The sequence below is a fragment of the Schistocerca cancellata genome, chromosome 1 (assembly GCF_023864275.1).
Source record: "Schistocerca cancellata isolate TAMUIC-IGC-003103 chromosome 1, iqSchCanc2.1, whole genome shotgun sequence".
Classification (NCBI taxonomy): Eukaryota; Metazoa; Arthropoda; class Insecta; order Orthoptera; family Acrididae; genus Schistocerca; species Schistocerca cancellata.
This window is the reverse complement of record NC_064626.1, coordinates 225,880,680-225,891,178: the sequence shown is the minus strand read 5'-3', so window position 1 is coordinate 225,891,178 and position 10,499 is coordinate 225,880,680. Positions and strand designations below refer to the sequence as shown.

General features: G+C 45.3%; 1 non-coding gene across 1 annotated transcript; it reads right to left on the bottom strand.

Annotated features, from left to right (window-relative positions):
- Positions 1–844: 844 nt before the first annotated feature.
- On the bottom strand, positions 845–919 carry Trnas-uga (transfer RNA serine (anticodon UGA)). The gene has a single exon. It is a non-coding gene; the product is annotated as a tRNA-Ser (tRNA).
- Positions 920–10,499: the final 9,580 nt, after the last annotated feature.

The following is a 10,499-nucleotide window of genomic DNA, read 5'->3' as shown; positions in this document are numbered from 1 at the left end:
GGAATCTGGGTCTCACGGGAAGCGTGCAAGGGATAAGACCCTGCAGTCGCGCTGTTCATCTGTGTCCTCGGTGGCTCAGATGGATAGAGCATCTGCCATGTAAGCAGGAGATCCAGGGTTCGAGTGCCAGTCGGGGCACATATTTTCAACTGTCCCCATCGAGGTATATCAACAACACCTGTAGGCAGCTGAGGGTTTTAATTAATTATCATTTAATATCCATATGCTAAAAAATTCTTTAAGATATTTGCAGTGAGAATATAATAAATTTCGCTGAGCCAGAAAAACTACTATCCACATACCAGTTCAGATTTAGAAAGCATCGCTGGAGCGAAACTCAGATTGTCCTTTTCTCGCACGATGTCCTGCGAACTATGGATGACTGGCCACAGACAGATTCCAAATTATAATTTCGAAAACCCGTTTGACACAGTGCCCCACAAGGGACCTTTAAAGAAGGATCGAGCATAGCGGATAGGTATCTAGATATGTGAGTTGCTCGAAGACTTCTTAAGTGGAAGAACACACTACGTAGTCCTCGATGGCGAGCTTTCATCAGAGACAAATGGTTCAAATGGATCTGAGCACTATGGGACTTAATATCTGAGGTCATCAGTCCCCTAGACTTAGAACTACTTAAACCTAACTAACCTTAGGACATCACACACATCCATGCCCGGGGCAGGATTCGAACCTGCGACCATATCGGTCACGCGGTTCCAGACTGAAGCGCCTAGAACGGCTCGGCCACATCGGCCGGCCATCTGAGACATAGCTGTCGTCAGGAGTGTCTCAGGGAAGATTGACAGGACTGACCTTGAAACTTCCTGGCAGATTAAAACTGTGTGCCGGGCCGAGACTCGAACTCGGGACCTTTGCCTTTCACGGGCAAGTGCTCTACCGACTGAGCTACCCAAACACGACTCACGGCAGGTCCCACAGCTTTACTTCTGCCCATACCTCGCCTGCTACCTTCCAAAATTTACAGAAGCTCTCCTGCAGGAGTGTACTGTTGGTACAGCACTTGCCCGCAAAAGACAAAGGTCCCGAGTCCGAGTCTCGGTCCGGCACCAGTTTTAATCTGCCAGGAAGTTTTATATCAGCGCACACTCCGCTGCAGAGTGAAAATCTCATTCCAGGACAGAACTTCTTCTCTATATATGATACATAAACGAACTGAAGGTTAGGGTGAGCAGCAGTCAGCGATTGTTAGCCGATGACGCTGTAGTATACAGGGAAGTATCGTTATGGAATGAGTGCAGGAGGATACCAGATGAATTATTGAACATTTCTAGTTGCTATTAATGTAGAAAAATTTAACTTATGTCGGATAAGTAGAAAAACATTTCAGAAACGTTCAAATACATCACTGTTAGTGTGTTGGTTGACAGAGTCACGACCATGAAATATCTAAGCGTAACACCGTAGAGCAATAGGAAACGGAACGATCGCGTAAGGGTCGTAACAGGGACTACGAATGGTCGACTTCGTCTTACTCTGAGAGTTTCAGGAAAATGCAGCTCGTCTAAAAAGGGGATCGTGTATAGAACACTTGGGCGACCCATTCGTGAGTACTGCTCGTGTATTTGGGCTCCCCACCATGTCGGATTAAGGGAGGACATTGAAGCAATACAGAAACTTGTTGCCAGATGTGTTACCGGTAGGCTCGACCACATGCAAATATTGCGGTTATGCTTCGTGAATTCAAATGTCGACGTTCTTTTCGCGATCTGTCGAGAAGGATTAGACAATACGCAATTGTAGCTGACTGCCGAACGGTTCTACTGCCGCCCACATACACTTCGCATAAGACCCCAGAAGGCAAGACAAGATACGAGAAGTTAGGCCTCTTGCGCAGTCTTTTAGGCAGTCGTATTTCCCTCGCTCCCTTTGCGAGGGGAATACACGAATGGATGTGACTAGTTGGCGGTACATGATTCTCCCCGCCATACACCATATGGTGGCTTGCGGAGTGCGTATATAGATATAGTACAGATGTGCGACGCTGGAGTAAAACCATGTGAAGTACTGCTCCGCAGAATAACTCGAAAAAGTTTATTAGCGGAACACGACTAGTTCTCTGCTCTGCTACAGGATTAAAATCGGTATAAATTAAGATCATCGGCCTGGTCTGAATCCACGAGACGTGTTTAAAATAGTCACTACCCATTTGACACTAATACACTACTGCCCATTAAAATTGCTACACGAAGAAGAAATGCAGATGATAAACGGGTATTCATTGGACAAATATATTATACTAGAACTGACATGTGTTTACATTTTCACGCAATTTGGGTGCATAGATTCTGAGAAATCAGTGCACCAGAACAACCATGTCTGGCCGTAATAACGGCCTTGATACGCCTGGGCATTGAGTCAAACAGAGCTTGGATGGCGTGTACAGGTACAGCTGCCCATACAGCTTCAAACACGAGACCACATATCATCAAGAGTAGTGACTGGCGTATTGTGACGAGCCAGTTGCTCGTCCACCACTGACCAGGCGTTTTCAATTGGTGAGAGATCTGGAGAATGTGCTGGCCAGGGCAGAAGTCCAACATTTTCTGTATCCAGAAAGGCCCGTACAGGACCTGCAACATGAGGTCGTGCATTATCATGCTGAAATGTAGGGTTTCGCAGGGATCGAATGAAGGGTAGAGCCACGGGTCGTAACACATCTGAAATGTAACGTCCACTGTTCAAAGTTCCGTCAATGCGAACTAGAGGTGACCGAGACGTGTAAACAATGGTACCCCATACCATCACGCCGGGTGATACGCCAGAATGGCGATGACGAATACACGCTTCCAATGTGCTTTCACTGGGATGTTGCCAAACACGGATGCGAGCATCATGATGCTGTTAACAGAACCTGGAGTCATCCCAAAAAATTACGTTTTGCAATTCGTGCAGCCAGGTTCGTCGTTGAGTACACCATCGCAGGCGCTCCTGTCTGTGATGCAGCGTCAAGGGTAAACGCAGCCATGGTCTCCGAGCTGATAGTCCATGCTGCTGGAAATGTCGTGGAACTGTTCGTGCAGATGGTTGTTGTCTTGCAAACGTCCCCATCTGTTGACTCAGGGATCGAGACGTCGCTGCACGATCCGTTACAGCCATGCGGATAAGATGCCTGTCATCTCGACTGCTAGTGATACGAAGCCGTTGGGATCCAGCACGGCATTCCGTATTACCCTCCTGAACCCACCGAATCCATATTCTGCTAACAGTCATTGGATCTCGACCAACGCGAGCAGCAATGTCGCGATACGATAAAAATCGCAATCGCGATAGGCTACAATCCGACTTTTATCAAAGTCGGAAACGTGATGGTAAGCATTTCTCCTACTTACACGAGGCATCACAACAACGTTTCACTAGGCTACACCGGTCAACTGCTGTTTGGGTATGAGAAATCGGTTGGAAACTTTCCTCATGTCAGCTGGTTGTAGGTGTCGCCACCGGCGCCAACCTTGTGTGAATGATCTGAAAAGCTAATCATTTGCATATCACAGCATCCTGTTGGTTAAATTTCGCGTCTCCAGCACGTCATCTTCGTGGTGTAGCAATTTTAATGGTCAGTAGTGTAAATACCCTGTCCAGCTAAATACTTTTAGCAACACTGCGATATCTTACCACTTGACCGAAAAATGAGCATCGATAACAGTTCATACATCGTGTTCTACTGGCTACTGAGACTTCTACCGTTAATCGCTGCAACAGCGAGGCAGGAAAACGATTCCAAGTCAGCTGGTCAAAAGACACACGGAAACAACACAATTCAAGTACAAGACATAAAGAAATTAATGGCATTAGTTGCTAGAGGGCATTGATTTAAATGAGTGGGGGAAGTAGGATATTTGTGCCGGATCGGGATTCAGACCCGGCTCTCCTGCGTACGAGGCAGATGCACTGACTACTACGTCATCCAGACACCACGGTCATGGCATCTGCACGGCCTACCCTAGCACACCTCCTGTCAGACCCAAATTCTCAACTAATCGACGCCGCAGTCGCTAGCACACTGGACTCGCATTCGGAACGACGACGGTTCAATCCCGCGTCCGGCCATCCTGATTTAGGTTTTCGGTGATTTCCCTAAATCGCTGTAGGCAAATGGCGGGATGGCTCCTTTGAAAGGGCACGGCCGTCTTCCTTCCCCGTCCTTCCCTAATCCGATGACACCGATGACATCGCTGTCTGGTCTTCTCCCGGAAACAAGCCAACCCAACCCAATCAACCTTATCGACGCACTGTTGATGTAGCGCCCCTTGCCCATTATACTCAGTACTCACAGCATTTCGCTAATTCCTATAAGACTTCTGCAATGAACAACTGGTCGTCCTCAACTTAATTGTATATATGATATCTATTATTTCTGACAAGTGGAATATCCTGGCTCCAGTTAAATCTCGTCCACTCCTACTTATCAACACCACCTCGAGCTAAGTACTGACTCCACAACCCAATCTGAGGTCGCTCCCTACTGGGTGTGTGGAGGCTACCCGAACTTCAACACTGGTCCAGGAATCGATCCACGCCCGTACACGGGAACGCCTTTTCGGATTCTTGTGAGCTTCCTGTGTTTGAAACATAACTTGCTTGATCAGTAACGATGACCGACAGAGAAACATTTCGGAACATCACCTCCATCCCAGAAGGCGCTCGATTACACCATAAGCTGGCGAGGGCCGATCACCAATTTGCTTTAAATTTCGCTAGGCCCAAGCAGCTCTAAGAAATTATTTTTGACATTTAGCCCTTTCAGTCGGTCAGCCCTAGGCCGGAATTAAGGCACTTTCGTTGGCCATTGCATCTGCCGATCTGATGCTTTCTGCCAGTAGTCCTCAAAAGTTTATTTCCAGCCGGTGCTGAGAAAGTATCTTACGTCATGGGTAACTGACTCGCCCTCAAGCCAACTTAGGGAGACCAGACCACAATCCACTTAGACGTTTCAAAGTTGGATCGTTGTCTCCAAACTGGACGAAGTCTCCTTTCCTCAGACAATGGAAACTGTCTTCGCCCTACACAGATGCCAAAACGAGGTCCATAGACACGACTAGTAAATGGTGTGTTACTACTGTCCACACCATCGAGCAAGATGTAGTCCCAGAGCTGATGAGTCGCTGCGAGATGTGGGCTGTAGTTGAGCGGTTACGGATGAACAAGGCTGCCCACCAGTTTGAGAGTCTCGTGGAGTCTCTGCCACAGCTCGTCGTCACCTTCATTATGCTGCATGCGGGTGCTACAGCATTTTAGGAAAGGGTCTCTCATTCGTTTGCTTAGCTGTAAGTAATATCAGGGAAAGCTGCCATATCTGCTGAATGCTACATCCAGCTAATTGAAACCAACAACGGCCGAAACCCGATTTCAAAGGTCAATAAAATGAAACACAAAATTACAATTTATTTATTGTTTACATCCTATTTTATGTTTCTAGATTTAAAATAACAGTAAAACTGTTATTATTGGAAAACTGCGGCCTCATGTAATCGACAGCCTGAGGCACTCGAATTTCGATGTTCCAATCGACTCTGTCGACAATAGCTTTGAGTGTGCAGGTTATAACTTGGCAAATATTCTGCTTCTCCATCGTCCATGGAGGATTGGTGTAAACAATGGCTTTTAGATATCACCATAAAAAAGCCGGAAAGGGCTAAATCAGGCCAGTGCGCCACCCAAGAAAGGTCTTTCCTGACGATAAAACACCACGAGAACTTTTCTCGCAAAATATGCTTCGCAGTTCGTGCTGTGTGCCCTGCAGTTCACAATGCTGAAAGCGTACATGTAAGACAACAGTTTATTGCAAAGTGACCAAAAAATAAATAAATAATAATACACAGCCGAAAACTAGTGTCAAGCCAGTATATGTTAACAGCCGCCTAAAGATGATTCCGTCGTTTCAAAACCGACAACGGAGCTATTTCAGTAAATAAATAGCGTCAGTACTGGCTGGTTCCCGTTTTCATCTTTGCAAGAATCAACCCGTATGGCTAAAAAGTACCCAATCTAGTTGATGTAAATGTAAATGTCGTGTGACTAAGGCCTCCCGTCGGGTAGACCGTTCGCCGGGTGCAAGTCTTTCGATTTGACGCCACTTCGGCGACTTGCATGTCAATGGGGATGAAATGATGATGATTAGGACAGCACAACACCTAGTCCCTGAGCGGAGAAAATCTCCTACCCAGCGTGGAATCGAAGCCGGGCCCTTAGGATTGACATTCTGTCGCGCTGACCACTCAGCTACTGGGGGCGGACAATCTAGTTGATAAATCGTTGAGAATTCAATTTCTGCACTCTCCGATTCTTCCAAAAACGGAAGTCTAATGATTAGTGCTTTCGATACTGCACGCCAAAAAGTTAAAAGTTCTGAATGAAGGGGTTTCTTGTGAAGTTCTTTTGCGCCTGTTTACCACTCCAGTAGCCCATGTTACGTTTACTCACGTGCAGCCAGATGAATGTCTGACTCGTCAGTAAAGAATGCCAGCGCGTTCTGAGGCAACTGTGCAAGCAAATTTTCACATGCATTTTACGGAGTAATAATAAGAGATTCACTGATTTCTCGCACCTGAACCAATGTATATGGATGGAAATGAAGGCCATCGTGAAAAATACGTCTCACAGAACGATCAGAAAGTCGAACAACAGCTGTCTGCGCGCATGCGTAGTGCTTGGGAAGTAACAAGTTTCTCACGGGGTACGAGTGTCCACATAATCAGGCACTGGAAAATTTAGGTGCTGCAAGCAGGTCAAGAAGTGTTTTTCTGCTGCAAAAAACATCGATAGAAACACATTTTGGGCCAGAAGCGAGCCAGACAAAACCTGCAGTACGAAATCACGTGGAATATGGCACTTCTGACCATTGAGGATAGAGGATAGAGACCAACCGAAAAGAAGAAAGACGTAGTCTGCAGCAATGTCTCCAAGTATCCGAAATCGACAAAAGACGAAACGGACGTAAAACTGACACATTGCACTGTATGCATACAACGAATTTTAGTATTAATTTATGAAGTTATGCTACCGGTACTGATTTAGGAAGCTGATTCATTTTTTCCCCTCTATAATTACAGTACTGTTGGTAATATTGTTATTGCGGTCCATCTCTGTAGCTGAGTGATCAGCGTACAAGACTGCATTGCAGGGTTCGATTCCCGGTATTCCTTGTGGGAGGCCTAGGTCGGTGTCAACTCAGCGGCGTGATGACAACTGAGGAGCTGCTTACATGGCAAGTAGCGACTCCAAGGTCTGCGTCTGCTGCTCGTGGTCTCGCGGTCGCGTTCTCGCTTTCCGAGCACGGGTTCCCGGGTTCGATTCCCGGCAGGGTTAGGGATTTTCACCTGCCTTGAGCTGACTAGGTGTTTGTGTTATCCTCATCATTTTATCCTCATTCATGAAAGTTGCGAGACTGGACTGAGCAAAGGTTGGCAATTTGTACGGGCGCTGATAACAGTGCAGCTGAGCGTCCCACAAACCATCATCATCATCATCCAAGGTCTGTGAAACCGATAACGGCCGTGAGAGGGGTATGCTGACCCCGCACCTCCATATCGTATCGGAATGCCGCCGATGTCTGAGGATAACACGGCGGTCGGTCGGCCCCACTTCACTCGTTTGTGGCCATAGAGTGGGATCTTTTATTAACAGAATGTGTGTGTGTGTGTGTGTGTGTGTGTGTGTGTGTGTGTGTGTGTGTGTGAGAGAGAGAGAGAGAGAGAGAGAGAGAGAGAGAGAGAGAGAGAGAGAGAGATCGTAGATTACACACAAAAGTGACTGTTGGTAACGCCAGTAATCCTATCATCAGAGATTCTTTAAAGAATAAAATTCCAATGTATGAAACAGCTTCAAAATTCTGATTACTTTACAAACTAGTTAGTGTGTTTAATATTTCACGTTAAACTTGTAAAATCCTAATTATGTCAGCATCATTAGTTGCGGATTATTCACTCAGAGATTAATTAAAAAGCCCAAATGAGTATAGCTTGGGTTATTTGCGTTCTGTTTTAAGAAAAGTTGTATTTCATGCACCTCGGTCTTTATGATGTAATATTTCCCAAAGTATATGTCATACATTGATATAGTTTTGTAAGTACATTCAGTGCCATACGCGGATACTGTCTCCAAATTTTATTGAAAATAATTAGCAGTAAAGAAGTAGTAAATTAAAATGTCGTGCCTTGTGGTAAAGTTTTATTACATAAACGGCAAAATGTAGTAAGCAATAAACGTTTTTCCTTATATTACTTTTTTGGGATAGCAGCAAGAAAAGGTTAGGAAATGGATTGAAAGTATGTGTAAAGTCAATTAGAACTCACTAAGGGCTGTCATTCTTAAATACTGGATGAATATACGGGATGGTTATAGTTAAACTTCCACTTCTTGAGAGGTCACTCATGAAGACTACGCATTGCAGGGCGGTCAAACATCTTGCAAACATTTGAGAGTATGTGAGGAAGGAAAATAGCGAATAAACCACTGAAGGAAACGCATTTTAATTTCCCCTCCAGAGGGTCACTTTTGTCAATTGAGTACCACGCTTACGTTACAAGTTACAAACTTTGCTCAGTGTGACGACTATTTGCATTTACGACAGCGTCGAACCGCACCAGAGATTCCTTTTCACAGTTGTTCGCAGCACTTCTCGAAAGGTGTACCGTGGCACGCTCAGCTGTTGTGTCAAAGCTCGTGCACTACTTGAAGAATACACATAGGATCCAGCACTATCAGGAAGGCAACATGAACAACTTCAACAATTTGTGACGCAGTTGGTGGTCAGCCTCTCCCACGAGCAGTTCTCAAATCACCAGTTAATTTGAACTTCCTATCCATGTTCTTCAACCTCTGTGCGTAAAGAGGATCTGTAGGAATTCTTTCAGTTTGTCGATAGTCGCGAAGGGCAGCAGCACTATTGCTGTTGTTCTGGTAAAAGAGTTTTAGAAGCAGAGCCCTGATCACCTTGTGCAGACCCATGCTGATTGTCTACAACTGTATTGCACACTGACCTTTGTTTCAACCCTGATTAGTCGTCTAACACCATGTCATGAAATTAACGCCGTTACCACCATAAACCCAGCAGCGCACAATCTGAACAGCATTCCTGTAAAGTTGACTTCCCGTACGGTAAATTGATTTTTGTCTACGTTGGCTCAAGTAGCGACAGTTCAATTACAGCAGTAGTTTGGTTAAATTGTGTGCTATGTGCTATGCTGCATTAAGATACACAGGGATGTCCATTAATCGTGACGGGCCAAATATCTCGTCAAACAAAAAAACTACAAAGAACGAAACTTGTCTAGCTTGAAGGGGGAAACCAGATGGAGATATGGTTGGCCCGCTAGATGGCGCTGCCGTAGGTCAAACGGATATGATCTGCGTTTTTCAAATAGGAACCCCCATTTTTATTACATATTCGTCAGTACGTATAGAAATATGAATGTTTTAGTTGGACCACTTTTTTCGCTTTGTGATAGGTCGCGATGTAATAGTCACAAACATACGGCTCACAATTTTAGACGAACAGTTGCTAACAGGTAGGTTTTTTAAATTAAAATACAGAACGTAGGTACATTTGAACATTTTATTTCGGTTGTTCCAATGAGATACATGTACCTTTGTGAACTTATCATTTCCGAGAACGCATGCTGTTACAGCGTGATTACCTGTAAATACCACATTAATGCAATAAATGCTCAAAATGATGTCCGTCAGCCTCAGTACATTTGGCAATAAATGTAACGACATTCTTCTCAACAGCAAGTAGTTCGCCTTCTATAATGTTCGCACATGCATTGACAATCCGCTGACGCATAGTATCAGCCGTTGTTGATGTATCACGACAGCAAATATCCTTCAACTTTCCCCACAGAAAGAAATCCGGGGACGTCAGATCCGGTGAACGTGAGGACCATGGTATGGTGCTTCGACGACCAATCCACCTGTCATGAAATATGCTATTCAATACCGCTTCAACCGCACGCGAGATATGTGCGGACATCATGTTGGAAGTACATCGCCATTCTGTCCTGCAGTGAAACATCTTGTAGTAACATCGGTAGAACATTACGTAGGAAATCAGCATACATTGCACCATTTTGATTGCCATCTATAAAATGGGGGCCACTTATCCGTCCTCCCATAATGCCGCACCATTCATTAACCCGCCAAGGTCGCTGATGTCCCACTTGTCGCTGCCATCGTGAATTTTCCGTGCCCAATAGTGCATATTATGCCGGTTTACGTTACCGCTGTTGGTGAATGACGCTTCGTCGCTAAATACAACGCGTGCAAAAAATCTGTCATCGTCCCGTAATTTCTCTTGTGCCCAGTGGCAGAACGGTACACGACGTTCAGAGTCGTCGCCATGCAATTCCTTGTGCATAGAAATATGGTACGAGTGCAATCAATGTTGACGTAGCATTCTCAACACCGACGTTTTTTAGATTCACGGTTCTCGCGCAATTTGTCTGCTACAGATGTGCAAATTAGCCGCGACAGCATCT